Source organism: Chiloscyllium plagiosum, unplaced genomic scaffold, assembly GCF_037043375.1.
Source record: "Chiloscyllium plagiosum isolate Xiang-an unplaced genomic scaffold, Cpla_swu_hap1 HiC_scaffold_17, whole genome shotgun sequence".
NCBI classification, from domain to species: domain Eukaryota; kingdom Metazoa; phylum Chordata; class Chondrichthyes; order Orectolobiformes; family Hemiscylliidae; genus Chiloscyllium; species Chiloscyllium plagiosum.
In genome coordinates this window covers 30,461,909-30,488,345 of record NW_028270155.1, presented here as the reverse complement: position 1 = coordinate 30,488,345, position 26,437 = coordinate 30,461,909, and the positions used below count along the sequence as shown (strand labels likewise).

The following is a 26,437-nucleotide window of genomic DNA, read 5'->3' as shown; positions in this document are numbered from 1 at the left end:
TCATGCTTCAGCCACAATTTGGAAGACAAAAGAACAAATATTTGTTATAACCAGACGCTAGGCAAGTTTCCCCAATTCATTACAGTTCCAGACTGGGGGTCTCCAAACTATTAAGCTCCTAGATGGGGAAGGATGAAGTGGGTCCTGTTCTTTACTCCAATCGGCTGATTACAAACAGGGTAATGTAAAAAGGATCTCTTCCTTTGTGGATACCTTTTTTCCACATCCAAATGAACTCATGTTTTAAAAAGAAACAAAATAACCAGGCTTTCTTGTCCACAGTGAGTTTTACCAAACATGGGAAGTTTAGTAACACAACACACCATACACACAAAATCAAAATCAGAGGTCAGTTTAAAAGGATGAGAGTAGGAAAAGAAGATGTACACATCAGTCTCTGGTTTACGCACAAACAGCAGAGTTGAACATCGCTAGCATAACAGAGGAGATTACAGGTAGTGCTGACGTTGACAGTTAGCTTCATAAAGCTTAGATTTTAAAACTGATTGAGACTGTAGTTTACAGAACTACAGCCTTTCAGTTGAAATGCAGGAAAGTGAATATGAGGAATGTCAGTTCAACGGTGACTGTTTTGAATGGCACAGCAAGACTGAAGGTGCGGAATGGCCAGCTCCTGTTCCTATTTTACAACCTGCAGTTGTAATATCTCTATAGCAGTCCTCTATCAAAAATGCATTTTTAGAGTTAAACCCTAAAAACATTCACAGTCCTTTGAGATTCTCATCCATGGTCATAAAATACTGCAACTAAAAAAAAACTCAGTTTCCTTGGCATTAATCATGATGCCAGCAAGCCAGAATTTGTCTTGTGGGTCAGTGTAATGATAACAGCCAGAATCCTGTCATTGGTCTGTTAAAGCTGGGTTCCAGAAATTCTTCACCATTCTGCACTCTCTGGATACTGGATAAGTATTGTTATCTGATCCTAATATGCTGTGTTTGTGATCCTGTTCTGACATTGCTCTTTCCTGGGAAACATGGCCTGGTTCCTTTAATAGCAACAACTGTGCTGTCTTTCTTTATGCATTTTCTCTTGTCAGACCTTCTGTGTGTCTTTTCATTTCCCACCTCCATGTGTATCTGCATTCTTCCCTCATTTGAAAGGTAAAGTCACTATAGTCCCACTCTCCCACGAGAGAGAGAGAGAGAGACAGCTGATGGTTGTTTACCCTGAGGGTCACCATACCTCAGCTGATAGTAGAGATTGAGAAGGAGGGTCCACCATGGTAACCCTCAGCAATTTTTGTAATGGTATCTACTATGTTGGTATCATTCTGCATCACAAACCAGCTGTCCAACATCTGAGTTAACTGACCCTCTACTCACACTTACACATTGGACTAATTTTCAAGTTTACCTCATTCTATACTGGTGCAGAGTTTGTTTTTCCCTCTCTTCTGAGTATCCTGTAGATTTCTCTGGAGACCATCACCCTTCTGCAGCCTTTCCCACACAGCCCTTGTCTGGCCAACTTGTCCCAGTGCTCTGCTGCACTGCAGGTCTTTCCCATTGGTGCACGGAGTTTGGAGGTCTCTCCCTCCTGGTGGGTTGTTCCCTGAGAATGGCTGCCTGACTGCCTGGGCACATTTCTCTTTGCACCTATTACAAAGTTGCCCTTTTCTCTCTTTCATATAAGGAGCTTCTCTCCAGGTTTCTTGTCGGCCTTTCTCAGAAAATTCTTTTCACGTCCTGCTGCAGACTGTTAGATGTGTTCCCATTTTCTTCATCAGGTGTGTTTCCGATTTTAATCCCCCACAGCATTCTGGACCATTGCCTGGATGTCCTGAGCCTGTGAACTACTGTCATATATGTAGTAGGTTCAGGTCTGTACTCAGGTAAATGCACATGAGCAGGTTTTGTTGAACACAACACTGTACATTTGAGAGAAGGAGAAAACGTATGTGACACTCTATATTCTCAGATGCAGGTTAATCTTGGCCTGACACTACTAATGACATCATTTCTAATTATCATGGTATTCTATTGAACTACAGAAGGAAGCAATACTAAATCTACAAAACGTGGTGGAGCAAGTGGAGCATTTTTCAGTGATGCATCAATTGGCAAATAGTGATCGCAACAACATCAGAGTCAGAATAATTAAGGAAGGGGCAAAATACAATTAAGCATAAAGTTACTTAACTGGAGGAGGGATAAAATCAATGACTGGAAAAGGACTCTAGTTGAGTCAGACTGGAATTTAAACTGGTCGGCAGGACAGTAATTGAATAGTGCAATGTCTGGTGAATGTGTGTTTACAGACTGACAGCACTGTGATTGGCTCTTAAATGCCCTTGTAAATGTAGTGGCAAGCCACTCATTTCAGGAGCAATTAGGGGTGGGCAACAAATGCTGCCATTACCCAGTGACATCCACATCTCAGGAAAGAGCTTTTTTAAAAGTTCATAAAGGGGAATATAGAATGTGAGTAAATGAGTCAGAAACATAATAAACGGTGACAAAAAGACCTCAGCGGGAACATTAGGTGGAGAAGGTTTGGGAGCACAAGCTGGTAAGCACCTCACTGTGAGAGCACTGCAGCTGGCGGAGGGAGAAACAGCCCAGGTTCCTGGCACTCAGAGGCCTGTCTCCGTGCTCCGTCTCAGGACAGGAAGTACCAGGATTTGATGTCTGTGCTGAGAGCCTGCTGCAACATCTGGAAGCAAGATGTATAAAACATATGGGTTCTGCTGGCACTATTTCTTCTCTTGGTCCCTCATCTCTATTCATTCCCTGGCCTCTGTGCAAAAGTACTGGCATGGGCAAGCGATGTCTGAGGTGTGGAAGTGTACAGCAAACAGGCAGCAATGCATTAGGATGGCCAAGGATTAGAGAGCCGACAGGTCTGTGTCCAATACACTGCATGGTTCTATGTGTAATGTTGTTGTCGTTCATGATCCAGCAACTCCTTCTCTCATTGTTTTTACCTAAGTGTTAGAATCTATGACTGCAGATGCTGGAAACCAGATTCTGGATTAGTGGTGCTGGAAGAGCACAGCAGTTCAGGCAGCATCCGAGGAGCAGTAAAATTGACGTTTCGGGCAAAAGCCCTTCATCAGGAATACAGGCAGAGAGCCTGAAACGTGGAGAGATAAGTGAGAGGAGGGTGGGGGTGGAGAGAAAGTAGCATAGAGTACAATAGATGAATGGGGGAGGGGATGAAGGTGATAGGTCGGGGGGAGGGTGGAGCAGATAGGTGGAAAAGAAGATAGGCAGGTAGGACAAGTCATGGGGACAGTGCTGAGCTGGAAGTTTGGAACTGGTGTGAGGTGGGGGAAGGGGAAATGAGGTTACTGTTGAAGTCCACATTGATGCCCTGGGGTTGAAGTGTTCCGAGGTGGAAGATGAGGCGTTCTTCCTCCAGGTGTCTGTTGGTGATGGAGCGGCGGTGAAGGAGGCCCAGGACCTCCATGTCCTCGGCAGAGTGGGAGGGGGAGTTGAAATGTTTTACTGCTCCTCGGATGCTGCCTGAACTACTGTGCTCTTCCAGCACCACTAATCCAGATTCTAACACTTAGTCCACCCTCTGGGCATTTTCATTTCCATTGTGTATGTTTGACTTTCAGCTCACTGGAAGGCAACAGCGAGCTCACTTTGGGCAATGGTTTACTGCCTCCACTTGACATATCTCTGAACATCCAGATTCCCGTCCTGATAGCTATATCTGTGATCTCTATAGGCTTTGCAGCTTCCTCCATCTCCAACCAACCCTGCTCCTGCCCACCTTTGTTCCGCAACCACTGGTATATGAGGTGACCATGTCAGATGTGGTCATTCACCGTCCAACACTTGAAGCCATGGTGCCTCTGACCATGGGCGAACCCCATTCCTGGCCATGCATTGTCATATCCCCTTACAAACAGTTGTTTCTTTGTCCACAGGTGCTGCCAGACCTGTTGCGTTTCTCAAGCATTCTATTTGTTTATTTCAGATTTCCAACATCTATGATATTATGCTTTTATTTTTTACAAATGTAGTTGCCCCATTCACAGTTGTGATTCCCTTTTACCCCATGCTGCAATCAGACAACTACATATCCTCATCTCCTTCTCATGGCAAAAGGCCCCTTTTCCTAGTTTTTTTGCATGGACCTGATGGACAGACCATGGTTCACCCTCTGGTCCATAGTCCATGTCAAGAATTCACAATGACATGTTTCCCCACAGCAGATGATCAGATAGGAAGCCACATATTAATAAGGCCATTATTGAGCAATAATGCCCCTTAATGACCAACTTGTCACTCCCTGGGTGGTTTTCTACAAATGCCTTCGAAGGGGCGGGCATGATTATCATTTAAAAATGAGACATATTGATAATAGTAGAGGGATAAGTTGCAAAGGGAAAAATTCTACCCTAGGCCTTTATAAAATGTTAGTTAGACCAACACTAGAGCACTTCATTAAATGTGAGGAAAAATCTTTCAGAAGGATGCAAAGGCATCAAAGTGAGGGGGTGCTGGAAACATTTGCTTGAATGGTATGAGGGAGAAGGGTGGTTGCAAAGCAACACTTATTGTCCAATCCCAGAAGAATTTAGAGCAATAACAACCAAATAGACAGAGTGTGGCTGGATTCACGTATAGACCAGATCAAGAAGTTAGTGTTCTTTTTATAGCAAGCCAACAGCTGTCTTGGTCAGTTTCTAGTGCCAGCCCACATATTATTACTGAACTTAATTTTCAGCTTGTGATGGTGGGATATGAATCTCTGGATGCTGGTCCAATCACTGTATTCTTGAGATGTGGGTGCCACTGGCTAGGCCAGCATTTATTGCCCACCCATAATTATCCTGCAGAAAATAGTGCAGAGTGTGTTCTTGATTGCTACTGTCTTTGAGGTGTAGATATAGCCACATAAAGTATCCTTCAATGTTCAAACTGTATTGTGGAAGATATTTTGTGGAATTTGCTTTGAAGTTCTCTTGGTCTCACTGAAGCAGTTTAACCAGTTAAATATGGAGTTCACCAACCAAACTTTATTTGGCACATCTTCAAAATAATTGTGGAAATGCATGTGACAGCACAGATAAAAGACCTGGGGAATAAAAATCTGGGAAGTTCTCCCATTTTCCCCCTATGGCTTTGGTGTAATTTGACAGAAACCTATGCAGTCATATGATTCTGTCTTTCCACTGATCTGTCAAAGTCACGGTAGGATAAGGAAAACTTACATAGAAATTACTAATGACAAAATTTATTTGGATCAGTGAATAATCTTATACAGTCATAGCATTATAGAGACATTCAGCTTCAAGAATCATGATGTGGAGGTGCAGGTGTTGACTGGGGTGGACAACGTTAAAAGTTCACACAACACCAGAGTATAGTCCAACAGGTTTATTTGGAAGTACCAGCTTTCAAAGCACTGCACCTTCATCAGGTAGCTAGTGGAGCAGGATCATAGGACACAGAATTTATAGTAAAAGATCATAGTGTCATACAACTGATGGGATATATTGAATAAACCTAGATTGTAATTAAGTCTTTCATCCTTTAGAATGGATTGCAGGTTTTTATTCATCTCGGGAATGTGACTTGATAGAAGTTCTGGGATTTACATATTAATGAATCAAAACCTGCAAGTCATTCTAAAAGATGAAAGATTTAAAAGCATTCTAGGTTTGTTTGTGTCATACATCAGTTGTATGACACTATGCTCTTTTGCTATAAACTCTGTGTCCTATGATCCTACTGCACTAGCTCCCTGATGAAGGAGCTGCGCTCCGAAAGCTTATACTTCCAAGTAAACCTGTTGGACTAGTACCTGGTTGTATGATTTTTTTAAACTCAAGGATCAGTTCTTGTTCCATTGTTGTTCATTATTTATATCAAGGAATTTGATGAGAACATTGAAGTTATGGTTAGTAAGTTTGCAAATGACACCAGAATTGGAGGTAAAGTCAATTGTGAAGATTATCTAAGAGTTCTTGATCAAATGGGACAATGGGCTGAGAAGTAGCAAATGAAGTTCAATTTAGGTAAATGAGAGGTGTTGTATTTTTGTAAAACAAACCAAGGCAGAACTTGTACAGTTGGGAGGGCTCTAGAGAGTGTTGTTGAACAGAGACCTCAGAGTGCAGGTACATATGTCCTGTGTGCAATTCTGGTCATGCTGATATAAGAAAGCTGTTGTTAAACTAGAAAGGGTACAGAAAAAAATTACAAGGATGTTGGGATATGCTGGAATATCTTTTCCTGCAGCATTAGAGACTGAAGGATGACCTTATCGAGGTTTATGAAATAATGAGGGGCATAGGTAAGGTGAAAAGCCAAGGTCTTTTTCCAAGGGTAGAGAAGGCATAGATTTAAGGTGAGAGGGTAAATATTTAAAAGGGACCTGAGGGGCAACCTTTTCACACAGTGGAAAGTGTGAGTGTGTGGAATGAGCTACTAGTGGAATTGGTAGAGATGGGTACAATTATGACACTTAAAAGATATTTGGGCAGGTACATGAATAGGAAAGATTTAGAGAGATATGGACCAAATGCAGGCAAATGGGACTAGTTCAGTCAAGGATGCCTGGACGAGTTGGGCCAAAGAGTCTGTTTCTGTGCTGTATGTCAGAATGACTTAATCCAATGTCTATCTCTCTCCATAATGGTAGATATTATGTCCTTAAGTGCAGAAAACCTAGGTGCAAAATGGCAAGAGCATAGATCTCCTTGATTATTAGGAGGTATTGCCAGACATAAGCTGATAAGCTGTACAGTATTTCTAGTTTAAGACCTTTTGGGAGCGTCCTGTTACAATTTCAGAAATTTATCTTGGGATGGGAAAATCAGTATTTATTGTCCATCCCTAGTTGCTCTTGAGAAGATGGTGTTTTCCATTTTAAACAAAGAGGATCTTGTCTGGTGCCGAGCAGGACAAATGCCATCTCCAGTATAGGTCTAATCATCCTGGCTTCTCCAAATCATATCAGTTATTATATTATCTATAACAGCTTGGAATTCATGGGGACCTGCCAGATGGCATTAGGTTACAAGCTCAGTTCCAGTGTCTGAAAGCTGTGTGGCTATTTTGTTATCCAATTAAACATCAAGTGACCTCATTTTTATCCTTTTAACTTTGCTTCCCAAATTAGACTGATTAAAGGCGATAGTCATTCCATACTTTGCATGTAATAAAAAAACACAGAATTGAATCCTCACAATTACCAAATGCTCCCATGGTGGCTCAGTGGTTAGCACTGCTGCCTCACAGCATCAGGGGCCTGGGTTTGATTCCAACCTCGGGTGACTGGCTGTGTGGAGTTTGCAGATTCTCCCCATGTCTGCGTGGGTTTCTTCCGGGTGCTCTGGTTTCTTCCCACAATCCAAAGATGTGCAGGTGAATTGACCATGCTTAATTGCCCATAGTGTTAGGTGCATTAGTCAGGAGTAAATGTAGGGGAATGGATCTGGGTACTTTTCAGAGGGCCGGTGTGAACTTGTTGAGCCAAAGAGCCTGTTTCCACACTGTAGGGAATCTAATCTAATCTAATCATCTACCATCATAGGCAGCCCAGCTCACTACAGAATGTGCAAGTGCACCTATTTCTCTTGAACACAGTACAGGTACACACCAGAGTCCACTCAACCAGTTAAGTCAGGGAATTGCGGAATTAATTGCTTGTCCTCTGCAAACAAAGCAAATTGGCAACCAAAATCCTCTGAACCTATTCTCCAGCAGATAATTTCTCAAGCTTCACATCTGGTATTTGGATCTTCAGTGTGGAGGCAGACATGTATAGAATATTTTATAACAAGCCAGGCAAACTTAATATTGCACATTTGATGCATCAGGCATTTTTTTAACCAAAGGAATGTATCTTGCTATTACAAGCAGGCCGAAAGAATCCTGCTTATTGCATATCTATTAGGTTAGACTTATGAAAAAGCATTATTTGAAATTATGGTTTACAGTCATTTCTTATTCCTGCTTTGGGAAATTTTAGCTTGGAAAATGCCCCACTTCAAATCTATCTGGGTTCATTAGATTATAAATGGGTGAGAAGTATCTTTTACAGAAGAGAAAGTAGTAGTACCATTACTATCATCAACGTGTAGTAACAGGATACTAGAATTAAACATTGACAAGAAATGAGAGCAAATCATGTTTATCTTGCTTCAGAACACTCAGGGGAAAATAATTTACTTTGATATATAGTATTTCTGTTTGCATGCTGACATGGAAGACGTTCGGACATTTCTTACAGCAGCTTTATGTAAATTGAAGCATTGTATTAACTTAGTAAATACTTTTTTCAGTTCTTTGGGAGCAGAGCTCAGTGAAATGTTGGTTTTGCAGTACTGTATCAACACAAACAACAGTAAGCAAATAGGATTTTTGGAGGGTCTGAATCACAAAAAACAGAATATTGTTTTATTTATAACTAATGAAAATTTTAGAAAGAAATCTTACCTGTAAAATCTTTCTGATCTCAGTAAAAGTTTGCAGGCTGAGTAAATCTGTTTCCTTTAGGAACCCAACAGAGTATAATTGAAACAATGAGCAGCTTTCAGACGTGGCTGCGCTACTCATGAGTCAGGGAAGTTGGGGGACGGACATGGAGTCTGAAAGGTTTTCAATTACCAGATGAGAGAAAAACACTGCAAAACATTGTTTAGGAAAGGCACAGCTCATATTGGGATTTGGTTAACATATTTATATTTGAAACTTCCATGTAATCCAAATATCAAAATGTTGAAGGAAAATCTCTATATTTTCTTTGTAGCTTCACTTCTTAAAATAAAGTAAATATTGGAGTTGCAGATCATTTCTGCTTTTTTTCAAATTTTATCATAATTATTTTAAGAGTGACAGTGCTCAGGAAAGAAGACTGTTCCTTTCACTTTTGAAATCTGTTGCAAACAAAAAGCTCTTCCTACTTGAGGTGCACCATGAGTTAAGTACAAAAGATGTTCTCTCAAATTTTGGCCAAAAACATATCTTCACACCATAATCAAAGTAGCTTCCTCCTACATTATTTCTGTGTCTTTTTGGTTTTCAGTTCCCATGCCAAATATCTTTACCAGCCATTGGAGTGAGATTCCCAATCACGTCCTCCCAGCAGGAAGCAGTGCTCAAAAGATACACCATTCTGATGTGACTGCAGCTCCGAAACACTGACCCACAATTAAACTTAGCACAGACTTACAAATTTGCCCCTTATTGTTTATTATTGCCAAGTCAAGGATAATATTATACTGTGAAAATAGATGATTAAGCCAAGACTCCGTGATGTAATTCCACAGAGAATGCATACAACCAGTAAACCAAGAACCTTTCAATCTTCACTCAATTCAATGCCAGGTCTTTAGAGGAAACTCATTAATTTATTGAATAAAAAACCCATGCTTCTTCCAAAATACTTTATAAAGTTTACTCCCGTTAATTCAAAAGCATCTTTTGTACAAAAAGTTAATTATCCAGAAACTTGTACTCAATTTTTAAAAAATATTATCATGATTAAAAATTTGAATGATAAAGTACATGCTGTATAATTTAGTAACTTCAGTTAGGCAAATTACTTGGAAGATTTAATGAATTCTTTTATTTCATATGGCAGGATCTCACAGGTACTTCCAAAGGATTGGAAATGCCATAGGCAATGACTATTCCTTGTAGTATTGTTCCTTTCTGGTAACCTCATTCATATTCACAGAGTGGTTTAATTTGAATACTCTGGGGGTTCAGCAACTGATCTAATGCAGCAGAGGCACCCAATGCATGATGGAGATTGAAGTTAGAGCAGCACTAAAAGAAAGCCCAAACTGGCTGAAAAGCAATCGATTTCTCTTTAAAAATCGTTTGTTCATATCTTTTAGGTGTCAGTTCAATGATAAATCAAACCCCCTGTGATTAATGCTGTCCCATCTAAGCACAAAGAGATTTATTTTTCCTCAAAATGGGTCCTATGCCTCCTTTCAGCTAATCCATAGATTTATGAGGCCCATCTGGTGCAAGCTGTGAGATGTCCCAGGATACCATGCAGAAGTCTGCAAAAACACCTCCAAAGTTGATCCTCGACACAACAAAGATGGGAGAAAGTGAGGTCTGCAGATGCTGGAGATCAGAGTCGAGAGTGTGTTGCTGGAAAAGGACAGCAGGTCAGGCAGCAGCTGAGGAGCAGGAGAATCGATGTTTCGGACCATCATGATGGAATCCTAATGAAGGGCTCTGGCCTGAAAAGTTGATTCTCCTGCTCCTCTGAGATGTGAGGCGGCACGGTGGCTCAGTGGTTAGCACTGTTTCCTCATAGCACCAGGGTCCCAGATTAAATTCCAGCCTCGGATGACTGTCTGTGTGGAGTTTGCATATTCTCCCTGTGTCTGTGTGGTTTCCGGTTTCCTCCCACAGTCCAAAGATGTGCAGGTCAGGTGAATTGGCCATGCTAAATTGCCCTAGTGTTAGGTGCATTAGTCAGAGGGAAATGGGTCTGGGTGGGTTACTCTTCGGAGGGTCGGTGGGACTGGTAGGGCCAAAGGGCCTGTTTCCACACTGTAGGGAATCTAATCTAACAAAGATGGGACCGAAGGAACCACTGAAGGTGAAAGATTGGAGGAGCAAGACAATTTAAATGTGCAGGAACAGAGGTACAAAAGAATACTAGTCTTTGTCTTAAGAGGTTTGGAATTAGGAGTGAGGAATCATTCTTTCCAATGTACAAAATCTGGGTCAGACACTATCTGGAATACTGCCCCTCTTGAAAGAAATATTGGCCAATGATTTACCAGAATGAACCAGGATAGAAAGAGTTCAACAGGGAGGGTGAGATTAATAAAAGGAGCTAATATTCTTTTGAATTTAAATGGTTTAGTAGGCAATCTGATCAAGGTATCTAAAAATAATCAAGGAATTTGATAGACTAGAGGAAGAGAAACTGGGTGGAATTTACCATCATAGTTCCTGCTGAAACAGCAATGGCGATTTTTGAGTCAGGAACCCAACTCACTGCACAGTGCCCAGCAATTGCTCACCACTACAGTAAACCCAATCTAGATTTCTTGATTGATCAGGGAGGACAAAATGGGATGACACCTCCATTCTGTCAAAGGAAGGATTCTAATTAAATGGATCACAGTATGAGTTAGTAAAACTCAAATGTAGGCTTTTGCAACAATAGGAATGAAGAGAAGACCTGCGAGGGCTAATTCCTGGTCTTGCAGACTTACCTGGTGATTCTGCAGTAGAATGTGAGGAGCAACAGGAGTGTGCTCTCTCCAACCTGAGGACAGTGTGCCAAGGAGCCACGACACCAGATGGACAAAACAACTGAATGGTGTGACACTTTGAAATTCCACTCTCTGGTTTGCCCAGAAATCTCCTACATGGCATTCCTCAATCAACACACCTTTCAGCTCCACCCATTTCCCTTCCAGATAGTGACTGATATATGGATACATATATCAGAATATATTCAGGATACAGAAAGGAAATAGAGGGCTTGGTGTCGTGGTGCAATGATAACAACCTCTCCCTCAATATTGGCAAAACAAAATAATTGATCATTGACTTCAGAAAGAAAGCAAGAGAACATATCCCTATCTATATCAACAGGGCTGAGGTTGAGAGGGTTGAGAGGGTTGAGAGCGTCGTTCCTAGGAGTGACGATAACTGACAACCAGTCCTGGGACTTCCCACATAGATGTGATGGTCAAGAAGGCAAAACAAGCCTCATCTTCCTCAGGAAGCTAAGGAAATTCAGATTGCTCATAAGGACCCTCGCCAACTTTTCCAGATGCACCATAGAAAGCATCATGGCCTGCTCTGCCCAGGACCGGAAGAAACTACAGAACATTTTATGTATAGCACAGACCATTATGGAAGCCAATCTCCCATTCATGGACTCCATTTTACACGTCTCTTGGCTGAAGAAACATCAAAGATCCCTCCCACACCGGTAATACAACCTCTTCCATCAGGCAGAAGATACAGAAGCTTGAACACACATGTTCAAAACCAGCTTCTTCTCTGCCGTTTTTGATTGCTGAATAGACCCTCTAACTTCAAATAATGTTAAAGTTGTTCATGCTGATCTTGCTTTGCACACTTCCTGTGCAGTGTAACCTGTATGCCTCAGTCTGTCTCAGCACCCTATGATCTGTGTTTGCTATGACCTGTCTACTGTTAGCAAAAACAAAGCTTTTCACTGTACTTAGGGACACCTGACTATAATAAGTCAAATCAAATTATGTAGTATCAGAAAAACTAACCCTCACCTTCAGCCTGCTTCTCACATCCACACCTCACAGTTATCCTCCTTCTATAGGGAAGGATATTGTTAAACCTAAAAGGGTCCAGAAAGGATTTACAAGGAAGATTCAGGATTGAAGGGTTTGAATTATAGGGAGAGACTAATTAGGCTGGAGCATCAGACACTGAGCAGTGACCTTACAAGAGGTTTATAAAGTCATGAGGGGCAGGGATAGGGTAAATAGCCAAGATCTTTTTCCCAAAATAGGAGAGTTGAAAATAAAAGGGCATAGGTTTAAGATGATCAGGGAAAGATTTAAAAAACACCTGAGAGGTAACTTTTTCACACAAAGGATGATGTGTGTATGGAACGGGTTGACAGAGGAAGTGGTGCAGGTGTGTACTATTACAACATTGAAAAGGCATTTGGATGAGTATATGAATAAGAAGGGTTTAGAAGAATATGGGCCAAATGCTGGCAAATGGGACTGGGTCAAATTGGGATGTATGGTCAGTGCAGACAAGTTGGACCAATGGGTCAGTTTTCTGTTTTCTTTCTGTTTAACTCAAACCCACCAGTTTTGGTAGCATCCTTGTAAATCTTTTTTACACCCATTCCAATTTAATGACATCCTTCTTATACACAGTGCTCCAAATGTAGCTTTGCCAATGTCTTGTACAGCTGCAACATGACGTGTCAATTCCTGTGCTCAATATTGTGACTGATAAAGCCAAGCATGCCAATATGACCCTGTCTACCTGTGACACCACTTTCAAGGAACTATGTGTATGTACCTCTACCTCTCTCTGATGGACAACACTCTTCAGGACTCTGCCATTAACTGTATAAGTCCCACCCTGGTTTGGCTTACCAAAATACAACACTTTGCATTTATTTAATTTAAACTCCATCTGCCCTTCCTTGGCCCCACTGGCCCAGTTGATCAAGATCCTGTTGTACTCTTAGATAACCATCTTGGTTGTCCATTGTATCATCAAATTTGGTGTCGTCTACAAACTTACTAATCATGTCTTCTATATTCTCATGCAAATCCAAATTCCTTCACTATCACTCGCAGCACTGTGCGTGTCCCTACATCCGAAACTGTGAAGAAATTCAGGTGACATCATCTCAAGAGCACTTATGGATTGCAAAGTAAATGCTTGCCCAGCCAGTGACTAAGTACAAATACAGAAAAACTAATCCTTTGTCTATAAACTTTGATTCCAGGTGTCACCTCAATACACCTCATCTGCCCTGGGGAAGGATGTATGGCTCCAGTGGAGGATAGAGCTGCTGCTAGAGGCATTAGCCTGCTATGACCTGCTGTTATCCCTCAGCAAAAGTGGAAGATGAAACTACATAAGCTCTTCCATCCTGTAGTGAAGGCAGTGGCAGAGAAAAGCAGCTGAAGGGGAGTGTAGTACAGGTTAAGCATCTTCCAAGAAGTTGGCAACCCTTTGTCAAGAGGTAAAAACATTTTGACAAAAGATGGCTATCAGTATCACTGAACTTTCCTGTTGTGCATTCCTCAGTGACATGGGTAAGTTGCTGATATGTCAAGAAACAGGTTCCCTGGGAGGGAAACCTACGATTCAGTGTTAAGACGTATAAAAATACCTGACCAACCTTAACCACTTCTCAATGAATTACTTGATAGACCCAAAGGGGTTCTCAACTCTCTTGCAATCCTACCACTGGGAAGATCAAATGAGGCAAAGATATGTTGAGATCCTAATCCAACACCAATTTCACAGACTTCCCCACCCTGCTTGCTCCCAAAACTCACATTCAATTGATTGGAAATATTTTAGCTACTGTTTCAATTATGGGATAAACCATAAAAAAAGCACAACTTAAAATTTGCATTAGGTCGATTTGGAATTAAATCAGGAAACATTTTTCAAACCAATGGTAATAGAAATGCAAATTCACTCTCCGAAAACACTATTGTTAGACTTGGGAGTTTCACAATTACAGTCCCTTAATAGAGGCAGTCAATCATTTGTGAGCATTTTTCTGATGGTTTATTGAGTTTGTTAAGAAATAGATATGATGCACTATTTAATTAGACAAAGAAAGGAACCCCAATGACAGGTGAGAATATTTCTCCGATTCTGAAATTGTTCTTAGAATGGAGGAACATGGTTGGTGGTTTTGGAATCATGGTGTGTTTGTCCCTGATGTATTGTGGTCATTAGTCTTTGTTCCTCCCTCTGGCTGGTCTTCTCCCAGACGATGTTGGCTGTTTCTCCTGGATATCAGGCCCCTACTCCCACAATCCAACTCCATGCCATATACCACTGTTGAGAGGCATTATTTTGTGGCTGGCAATCTATGTTGTGGCAATCTCCTATCATCTGAACCCTCCTGGTCAATGACCACAGGCTGACAGTTGTCGCCTTGCCCATTTTTGCCTGAGGGTGAGCTTGCCGTTATTTTTTGAAACAAAATATTCATATTTTGCCAAATAATACATGGATATTAGAGTACATCTAATGCCAGATAAATTGTTAATGCTTGTTCAATGGGACATCATGACCTAGTGATTTTTGTGATTCTTGTGACTTCACCTTTTCTTTAGAAATGCTGTAAATTTGAAAAGCTAGTTATGTTGTAACAGAAGTTAATTGAAATTTTATGCTACACAGTATACACTAGGAAAATTCAGCATTATAGGGACCCCAGTTTTCAACAATATTACTAAATAAAAAAACTGAAAGCTGCGGATGCCTGAAATTAGAAACAAATCATAAATTGCTGAAAAGTCTTAGCAGGTCTGACAGGATCTGTGAGGAGAAATCAGAGTTAATGTTTCCAGTGACCTTTCTGGGTCAGTAGAGATGATAGACTTGTGTTACTTAAGTTTCTCAAATGTTATGGACCAAAGGTAACTTAATAGAATTGAGGTACCATAACTTAATTCAACCTAATTGGACAGGGTTAATCTGCTTAAAGTGACAGGAGCTTAAAAATGTGTTGCTGGAAAAGCGCAGCAGGTCAGGCAGCATCAAAGGAGAAGGAGAATCGACGTTTCGGGCACCCTCACCTTAACCTCCTTCCACCTATCACATTTCCAACGTCTCTCCCCCAAGTCCCTCCTCCCTACCTTTTATCTTAGTCTGCTTGACACACGCTCCTCATTCCTGAAGAAGGGCTTATGCCCGAAACGTCGATTCTCCTTCTCCTTTGATGCTGCCTGACCTGCTGCGCTTTTCCAGCAACACATTTTTAAGCTCTGATCTCCAGCATCTGCAGTCCTCACTTTCTCCTTAAAGTGACAGGAGTATGCCAATGTTCCAAATGGGAGATACAAGGGCAGAAATCCACAGAACTAGATTCTATGCCATATTGCATCCTTGTCAATAGTATCAAATATTTCAACTATTTTCTGTAGGGATTGGTGTACTATGTTGCAATTTACACCATTTCCATTTGGGCATCCTTTGTTCTTTAAAATTAGTTTTGCAAACACACAGTGTATTTCAATATCTCAAAAAAAACATGCAAATAGAGGAATCAGAGATTTCCCGACAGTGCAGAAAGAGGCCATTCAGCCCATCAAGTCTCGACCAATCCTCCAAGGAGCATCCCACCCAGACCCAGCCCCCACCCTATCCTTGTAACCCCATATTTATCATGGCTAATCCATCTAGCCTTCACATCCCTGGACATTATGGGACAAGTTAATATGGCCTATCATCTAACCTGCACATCTGTGAGAGGAAACTGGAACACCCTGAGGAAACCCACGCAGGCACCAGGAGAATGTGCAAACTCCACACAGACAGTCACCCGAGGGTGGAATCGAATCCGGATTCCTGGTGCTGTAAGGCAGCGTTGCTACCATTGGTGAAAAAAGTCTTCAACCATCCTACTATCTATATACGTTCTTTTAATAGAAAAATCAACAATTTGGGACTAAAATGATTATAAGCTTACCAAAAAAGGTTAAAAACATCTCAGTGGGTCAGGCAGTATTTTTGGAGAGTAAAGAGAGTTAATATTCCTGGGTGAGATGATCTCTCATTGATGAAAATAAGACCTTCACATTGTAAATCAGCTGCATTGTTTATTGTGCAAAATATTTTCATGTGCAGTGAGCTAGAAAAGTTAATCTTGAACAAGGTTGGGGATTAGAATACTAAATAGGGAAATGTTGGCTGATAGCTGCACAAAATAAATCAGGATTTGGACAGTCCATTCTTAACATGACCAATCCAATGGAGAAATTGAATGTATTTTTATTATAGAATAAGAACAACTTAACGCAAAAGGATTGGTGTTTCAAATGAAGGGAAATAAACAATAGTTTGAAAATGTTGATAAAATAATCACGATCATATGGAATGTCAAAGCACCCTCAAAGAGATGAATGCACTACTCCTGCTCTTAGTCTGGATATAATACAAGTCAAGTCCCACTAATTTGGATGCATTAAGAAATTAAGTCTTGCAAACACACAGTTTATTTCAATATCTCAAAAGAAATTATACAAATTAAGGAATCAGAGAATCCCTTCCTCCAGTGCAGAAAGAAGCCATTTTCTTTGCTCATTTTGTGAACTCAGTCTAAGGTTACCCAAGACTGCTCTCAGGAAAACCTTTGCTCTGTCCATAAAAATGACCCTGACCTTCCAAGTGCTTTTCATTTAAATACATCATTTTGCTCTATTATTAACTTTTCTGACCAAGGCCTGCTGTTCTAGTGAAGCCCAATGTAAGCTGGACAAGCAAACCTCATTTTCCACCTTCTGGACTGCAATTTGGGTTCAACAACTTCAGATCAGGCGTATTGTCCTTGATTATACTCTCCACACCTTCCTGCAGTGTCTCACTTGCTGGGTTTCTTCTCAGCAGAGCTGACCTATGTTCTGGTACAGGTATGATTTGGACATGCTGGTGTTGATCTGGGGTGTAGAAAGTTAAAAATCACACAACACCAGGTTATAGTCCAACAGGTTTATTTGGAAGCACTAGCTTTTGGAGTGCTGCTCCTTTATCAGGCAGTTGTGGAGTACAAGATCGTAAGACACAGAATTCATAGCAAAGTTTTACAGTGTGATGCAACTGAAATTATATATTGAAAAAGACCTGGATTGTTTGTTAAGTCTCTTAACTTCTAGACTGACCATGTTGGTTTCAATTCTTTTATTTGTTTTTTTAAAGTTACATTCTCAAGTGAACTTTAGCAATAGGTGCAATGTCAGCTCAGATAATGCATTGAAGGTGTGAGATTAAAATCTGTCTGTGTCCTAATGTTAGGACTAACTCTGTTTCTTAAAAAAAAGATTTACAGAATCTTACATGGATCCATGCAGTTTTTGAGCAAAATAAAATGTGATTCTGCAAGTACAAATTCACCCCACAAACTTATATGTGGGTGGGTGGGGAGGTTGAGAGAGTGGAAAGGGGTATAAGTCTGTGAGAGGGTGTGAGTATGGGGGTTTGTACATGAGCATATGAGAGAGGGCCAGCACGTGTGTGTGTTTGTGTGTGTGTGTAAAAGTGAGTGTGTAATGCAGTGGGGTGACTTGAAGTGTGACATGAACCCAAGGTCCCGGTTGAGGCCATCCCCATGTGGACCGAGCATGGCTATCAGCCTCTGCTCAGGCACTTTGCATTGTCATTTGTCCTGAAGTTCGCACTAGAGGTTGGTCACCCGAAGGTCCAAGGCCATTCTCTATGGACAAGCCCTACACATACTCAGGATCTGTTCAGATGAAGAATGTGATGGGCAAGAAATTGAGGGTTTGGATAAGAAAAAGAAGGAAGCATATGTAAAGTATAGGCAGGATTATCATGTGAATCCTTAGAAGAGTATAAAGGAAGTAGGAGTATATTTAAGAGGGAAATCAGGAGGGCAAAAAGGGGACATGAGATAGCTTTGGCAAATAGAATTCAAGAGAATCCAAACAGCTTTTACTAATACATTAAGGATAAAAGGGTAACTAAGGAGAGAATATGGCCCCTCAAAGATCAGCAAGGTGGCCTTTGTGTGGAGCTGCAGAAAATGGGGGAGTATTTTGCCTCAGTATTTACTATAGAAAAGGATATGGAAGATATAGGCTGTAGGGAAATAGATGGTGACATCTTGCAAAATGTCCAGATTACAGAGAAGGAAGTGCTGGATGTCTTGAAATGCATACAAGTGGATAAATCCCCAGCCCTGATCAGGTGTACCCTAGAACTCTGTGGAAAGCTGGAGAAGTGTTTACTGGGCCTCTTGCTGAGATATTTGTATCATTGATAGTCACAGGTAAGGTGCCTGAAGACTGGAGGTTGGCTAATGTGGTGCCACTGTTTAATAAGGGTGCTAAGGACAAGCCAGGAAACTATAGACCAGTGAGCCCTACGTTGGTGGTGGGCAAGTTGTTGAAGGGAATCTTGAGGGACAGGATGTACATGTATTTGGAAAGGCAAGGACTGATTAGGGATGGTTTTGTGTATGAGAAATCATGTCTCCCAAACTTGATTGAGTTTTTTGAGGAAGTAACAAAGAGGATTGATGAGGACAGAGCAGTAGATGTGATCCATATGGACTTTAGTAAGGTGTTCAACAAGGTTCCCCATGGAAGATTGGTAAGCAAGGTTAGATCTCATGGAATACAGGGAGAACTAGCCATCTGGATACAGAACTGGCTCAAAGGTAGAAGACAGAGGGTGGTGGTGGAGGGCTGTTTTTCAGACTGGAGGCCTGTGACCAGTGGAGTGCCACAAGGATCGGTGCTGGGTCCTCTACTTTTTGTCATTTACATAAATGATTTGGATGTGAGCATAAGAGGTACAGTTAGTAAGTTTGTAGATGACACCAAAATTAGAGGTGTCGTGGACAGCGAAGAGGGTTACCTCAGATCACAACAGGATTTGATCAGATTGGTCAATGGGCTAAGAAGTGGCAGATGGAATTTAATTCAGATAAATGCTGCATTTTGGGAAAGCAAATCTTAGCAAGATTTATACACTTAATGGTAAGGTCGTAGGGAGTGTTGCTGAACAAAAAGACCTTGGAGTGCAGGTTCATAGGTCCTTGAAAGTGGAGTCACAGGTAGATAGGATAGTGAAGAAGGCGTTTGGTATGCTTTCCTTTATTGGTCAGAGTATTGAGCACAGGAGTTGGGAGGTCATGTTGTGGCTGTACAGGACATTGGTTAGGCCACTGTTGGAATATTGTGTGCAATTCTAGTCTCCTTCCTATCGGAAAGATGTTGTGAAACTTCAAAGATTTACAAGGATGTTGCCAGGTTTGGAGGATTTGAGCTATAGGGAGAGGCTGAACAGGCTGGGGCTGTTTTCCCTGGAGCGTCGGAGGCTGAGGGATGACCTTATAGAGGTTTACAAAATTGTGAGGGGCATGGATAGGGTAAATAGGCAAAGTCTTTTCCCTGGGGTCAGGGAGTCCAGAACTAGAGGGCATAGGTTTAGGGTGAGAGGGGAAAGATATAAAAGAGACCTACGGGGCAACTTGTTCACACAGAGGGTGGTACATGTACGGAATGAGCTGCCAGAGGAAGTGGTGGAGGCTGGTACAATTGCAACATTTAAGAGGGTATATGAATAGGAATGGTTTGGAGGGATATGGGCCGGATGCTTGCAGGTGGGACTAGATTGGGTTGAGATATTTGGTCGGTATGGACGGTTTGGACCGAAGGGTCTGTTTCCATGCTGTACATCTGTATGACTCTATGACTTGGAAGTACTCAAGGAGGCCCTTATAAGAAGTCATTGACCGCCAGTTCCGACATACCACAGCGAGAAACTATAATGACCTCCTCAGGAGACAGACACCAGCTGCAGGATACACTTTGTTGTCCAGTACTTCCCAGGAGCTGAAAAACTACACCAGGTTCTTCACGGCCTGCAACATATTATTTAAGAGGATGAGCACCTCGCCAAGACCTTCGTCACACCTTCACTTCTCACTTTTAAACCACCACCAAACAGATCATTGTTCATAGCAAACTGCCCGGCTTTCAGGACAACACCATACAATCCTGTCACAGAAGACGCTGCAAGATGTGTCAGTGTTGACATGGATACCACCATTTCGTGTGGGGACACCTCCCACCAAGTAGCAGGTACTCATGTGACTTGGCCAACGTTATCTATTTCATGTGGGCAAGGATGCCCTGAGGCATGATACATTGGCAAGACCAAGCAGAGGCTATGGCAACAGATGAATGGACACCGCATAACAATCAACAACCAGAGTGCTCCCTTCCAGTCAGAGAACACTTCAGCGGTCCAGGACATTCAGCTTCTAGCCTTCGGGTGACCATCCTCCAGGGCAGACTTTGAGACAGGCAACAGTGCAAGTTGCTGAGCAGAGGCTGATAGCCATGTTTGGTCCCCATGGGGATGGCCTCAACCGGGACCTTGGGTTCATGTCACACTACAGGTGACCCCATTGCAGTGTACACACACACACACGCGCACAGTTGTATTTTTATGCAACCCTACGTTATAGAAAAATCATGCTTTAGAGACAGCACTTAAAGTGCTGGCGATGTAATCACATTACTACCAACACACATTTTAAAAATTTGTGCTTTGACACAATGTCCTAATTCGTCAATCATGTTACAGTGAATTTGTATTAACGAAATGCGGGTTACAGCAGAACAAGCTGTATTAGGACTTCAATTTAACACTAATTTTAATCTCTCGATCCCTTCAACAACTAGCTCTCCCAGTAACCTGTGCACCCTCACCATCTGTTCCAGGCACTCCTCCTCCACTTTGTCAACAGCATAAAAACGAACATTTTCCAGCTCTCTTTGGTTTTAAAGAAGAGTTACATTGGACACAAAATAGTACCTGTTCCTCTCTCCACAGATGCTGCCAGACCTGCTAACTTTCTCTGGCATTTTCTGTTTTTATTTCACATCTCCAGCATCCACTGTGGTTTGCTATTTGACTTTTTTTATATAGTAGAACCATCCCCCCCCCCCCCCCCCGCACTCACGGCAGATACGTTCCAAGACCTACTATGGAAGCCAGAAACCGCAGATAGGAGCAAACCCATTCATTTCAAAGGAAAACATACCTTTCTGGCAGCATCCTGGTGCCTGGTTCCCTATAATATGTTCAGGCAATGGTAATCTGAAAGTGCGGAAAGCATGTCCACAGATACAGTAGTTGCTCTGTATAATATTTACTGAGGAGTATTAATGGAAGGCATATTATTCCCTGGCTTGCGCTGCATCAACTAATTATCAACATGGGGTAAAAACAATGACCACAGATGCTGGAAACCAGATTCTGGATTAGTGGTGCTGGAAGAGCACAGCAGTTCAGGCAGCATCCAAGAAGCAGCGAAAATGACGTTTCGGGCAAAAGCCCTTCATCAGGAATAAAGTCGATTTCGCTGCTCCTTGGATGCTGCCTGAACTGCTGTGCTCTTCCAGCACCACTAACCCAGAAAATAATTATCAACATATGAATGTCAGGATTGCAAACTCTAAGCTTTTTTTCTCAAAGGGTGAATCATTTAGGGCCTTAGTGATATGCTATGGCAAAATGTGCAGCTGAATGAGGCAACACATGAGGCAAGGCCCATCTCAAGTTTAGCAGGAACTCAAGCCATCTTTTAAGCTTTTGACAGAGAGTGTGGCGCGAATCTTGCTAGGCAGCAGCAAGTTGCCAATTGATGGAGATCATTGGTTGTTAAAAATTTTGTTAACAGCCCAGTTTGCTCATTAATATTCCAGTTCCCATCTCAGCAAACATGCTCAATGTTGGGAAAATCTGGGAAACCAAAGTGAGAATCGAGCAGATTCAGCTCCCCCTTGTTGTCAACGATCTCCACGTTGGAAACTAGGCATCATCATCTCAGGGCATACTCCATGGGCACCAGCCACATGCACCCCATGTCCACAGATACTGGCATTCAGTATGTGCTCCAGTCTCTTAGAACCGTCATGTTACATTTTCAATGTACTTGCAGGTGCTTCAGCATTTCAGTGCTGCACCTCTGGCTATGCTGACAACTATCATTGTAACGCTGCAATAAGAACATTGTGTAATCAGGGACCCACCCCCAGCTCATGGACTGGATTTGGCTACATTACAATCTCTTTGCTTATTCTCATAGACTCAGAGTGACTGAGTGCTATCAGGAACTCATAGCATCGCTGCCTTGCATTTCCCTGCCTTAATGCACTTTTTTCTCTCAACCAGTGATGCCAGGCTTGTACTAAAGATATCTTTCATTGCTATTTAGTGTAGACACAAAGCCAGTAAGCTTCATGGTTGTCAGCAGGCCTCAGTCAAGTCACAGGGGATTGCCTTTGCTCATAGTTTCCCAGCACAGAATGTCAAGGGCAGCCTCTCATACCAGTCTAAGGCCTGCTCGAACAGTCAGACTCAGGATCCTCTCCTCATAAGGGGTGAGGAACTGAATGATGGACAACACTGCACTTGTCTTGACTCTTTAAGCCCTGTCTATTTCAGAAAGAATCAGGAGGGAAAACAAGGCTAATATTCTTCTGTAAATATGGTGATGGGTACTGGATACAGATACAGACCTGTCAGCTCTACATAAGTAGTCAGAAAAATGCTGAGATCTATCATTAAGAATGTGATCGATGGACATTTGAATAAAAATGATGTGCTTGAGCATGGATTTTCAAATGAAAAATTGTGTTTAACAAGCTTGTAGGACTTTTTTGAAGATATTACTGACAAATTTACTGAAGTGAAGTTGATGGATGAAGTATGGTTGTATTTTCAAAGGTTTTTTTAATAACCTCCCCCACAGCAATTTGGTCAGAAAAATGTAAGCACATGGGATAGGAGGTAATGTACTGGCATGCATTAAAGATTGGCAAACAGGCAGAAAACAGAGAGTTGGAATAAATGGGTCATTCAAGTGTTGGCAGACTGACTAGTGGGGTACCTTCAAAGGTTCAGTACTTAGATCCCAACAGTTCACAATATATCAATGATTTGGACATGGGCCCAAATTTAATATTGCCAAATTTTCAGATGATACAAAGCTAAGAAGGAATGTGTGTGGTAACAAAGATGTAAAGTGTCTTCAGGAGGAATTGGACAGACTTAATGAGTAGGCAAGAACATAGCAAATTGAACATAATTTGAAAAGATGTGAGGTTATCTACTTTGGCAGAAGAAGCAAATATGTAGTGCATTACCTAAATCATGAAGTATCAAAATGGAGCACAATGTGAGAAAGTGTGAAGTTGTCTATTTTGGAAGAAAACCATTAAAAAAAGAAACATATTATCTAAATGGTGAGAGGTTGCTGAGCTCTGAGATGCAGAGAGATCTGGGTATCCTAGTGCATGAATCACAGAAGGTTAGTATACAGGTATAGCAAATAATTGGAAAGCTAATAGAATGTTATGGTTTATTGCAAGGGGAATTGAATGCAAGAGTAGGGAGGTTAAACTTCTGTTAAAAAGGGCATTGGTGAGACCACATCTGGAGTACTATGTATAGTACCCATCACCATATTTTCAGAAAAATGTTAATCAGTTTAGAGAAGGTTTACTGAACTAATACCTGAAATTGCCTTTTGAGGAACAGCCAGACAGACGAGGCTTGTATTCTCCAGAGTTTAAAAGAATTGGAGGTGACTTAATTAAAATATTTAAGATCCTGAGGGGTTTTGACTAGGTGGATGTGGAAAGGATATTTCCTCTTATGGGAGAATCCACAACTAAAGCTCATAGTTTGAAAATAAGAGGTCGCCCATTGAAGACAGATGAGGAAACTTTTTTTCTCTCAGAGAGTCATGAGCCAATTCCCTTCCTCAAAAGGCAATGGATGCAGGATCTATAAATATTTTTAAAACACCTTCTTGATTACCAAGGAAATGAAAGATTATTAGGAATATGCAGGAATGTATCATTGACGTTAACATCAGAACAGCCAGGATCTTGCTACAAATTGCTTGGAAGGCAACAGACAGAGATTACAACAAGTACTTTAAGTTGACAGTATGTGCCAAAGGGTGTTCCACAGGGATCTGTTCTGGAACATTAACCTTCCATTATATTTGTTAATTACTTGAACAAAGAAATAAAGAGCTACAAATCTGAATTTGTAAGTGATGCTACATTTGAAGTACCAGTAACTATTGTAAGTGGGAGCAGGAATTTGCAAAGTGATATTGATGAAGTCAATAGATAATATTCTGGCTGTCAAAATTCCTTTTGGGCAAATCTGAAATCATGGACTTAAGACAAACTGGAGCCTTTTTGAAATGGTAGAAATAAAATAAAAACAGACTCTGTGCAATGCAATTTCTAGGCTAAACCATACAAAGATATTTCAAAGAGGAATTGTGTGTGGTTAACAAGATATCAGCTGGACATCCATGTTCTAAATCTGAAGTAAGTAATCGTTCAGTAAGTTCACTTCAGTGACTACATGAACAAAAAAAAACACAGATGTTCTGAGCCATTTCCAACTTGGAACAAGTTTTTAGCAGGGAGGAAACCACTTTCTGTCCAAGCTCTGACATCATCCCACTCCAAACAAAATTATTTCAGTTTGTACAAATGCTAGATTTGAGTGTAAAAAATCACTTGTCCACCCATTACTGCATTTTCTCATATTCACCCTAATATTTTCTGTTTTTGTAGACTGAACACGTTGACAATATAATACTTTGTTTCAATCTTCATTCCTCTTAAAGAGCTAGACAGGGCTTCAGCTTCACAGCAGTAAAAAATGGACTATCATGAAAGGAAAATTGGATTAAGTGCAAAATGGCCTGTTGATTTATTTTTGCCCTATTTGTGTTATTGCCTAAAATTAATTGATACTCCCTTATTCCGATGTTCCCTCAATTCAAAGCTTCACCCATGCCATAATCAGTACATTACAGTGTGCAAAATCAACTTGAAATTGGTTGCATATGAGATTTTCTTTTAACGACAGAAAGTGAATAGAACTTTTGAACTCTCTTCCACAAATGTTGATTTTAAATCTTGGAATGATAAATTTTTGTTAGATAATATTAATAAACAAACTATTGGTAAAGAGTTAGTTCATGGATCAGCCATGACCACATGTTTCTAAACAAAGTGTTGCTAGTGTTGAACAGTGCCATGGTGATTTTGTAGGTAAGATTTTGTACATACAGGTTTTGAAATGACCACAGTGTCCTGATTTCTTGCAATAACTTTGTACCAAGCTGGTCTGTCATTAGAGCTGACTCATCTGCTTTCACATCTTGCTTCAGAAGCCTCCCCTCCTAGCACAAACCAAGAATTCCTGTGGCTTATATCTGTGAAAGCAGAACGTCCCTGTTAGATTCTGTGGAATTAAAGACTTCTTTTTAGCTTTTGTGCCACTGCTTCAATTCCATGAATTGCCCTATCTATGGTGGCAGTATAGTCATGTTAAACAGCAATAACTCAGTTTTCTGTCCTCACTAAACCGCTTTTGTGGCCCTCAATATCTGTCAAGAATACACTAGCTATTCAGAAAGCTGATGAATAGGATTCCCAAGATGAGATACCGATAGGCCAGTTAGTATAGAGAAAAGACTATTAGCATGTTTATTTTGTGTTAACTTTTTGCATTTTATTGTTAGATTTAAATATTAGATACTCATGATGATGATGGATAATTATGATAATGATGATGATAATGATAATCTCTCTCTTTAAGCCTGGTAAGTTGATCTTTACATACTGAAGCCAAAAGCTTCCATTCCAATCATTGTCTTCTCATTCAAGGTGATCACAAAAGAAAATTTCCAAATCGACCTGTTATGACACACCTCTGGAGCACATGGTACTTGAATCCAGGTTTCCAGCTTACAGGTAGGGATATGAGCACTGCACCACAAGAAGTGGTAATGTTGATCTTGGCCCAATTATCTTCCGTTACTTCAACAATGACTCCGCCATCATAAGGTCAGAACTGGAGATGCTGTGCAATATTTGGTACCAGTCACAACTCCTCAGTTACTGAAGCAGATTGTGTTGCATACACCAACACATGGTTAATTTTCTTGCACTGTTAATTAGCAAATAGTATTCACACACTAAACAAGTTGCAGCAATGATTAGTCTTCTAATGACAGAGTCTAATACTTTCCCTTATTGTTCAGCAACATTAGCATTGCACAACGCCCCCATCCCATCAATGTTCTGGGTGTCACTGTTGAGCAAATATTGAACTAGATTGGCCACTTAAATACTATAGCTACAAGAGCAGGTAAGAGCTAGGAATTCTGTGATGAGTAACTCACTTCCAGACTCTCC

At 41.1% G+C, this 26,437-nt stretch overlaps 1 long non-coding RNA gene across 1 annotated transcript in view; it reads left to right on the top strand.

The window, feature by feature from the left end:
• Positions 1-25,993, top strand: part of LOC148147303 (uncharacterized) — a 31,147-nt gene extending 5,154 nt beyond the window's left edge. The window contains exon 3 of the long non-coding RNA XR_015759934.1: positions 25,907-25,993. This is a non-coding gene — a long non-coding RNA (uncharacterized LOC148147303). The remainder of the gene's footprint in view (positions 1-25,906) is intronic.
• The last annotated feature ends 444 nt before the right edge of the window (positions 25,994-26,437 follow it).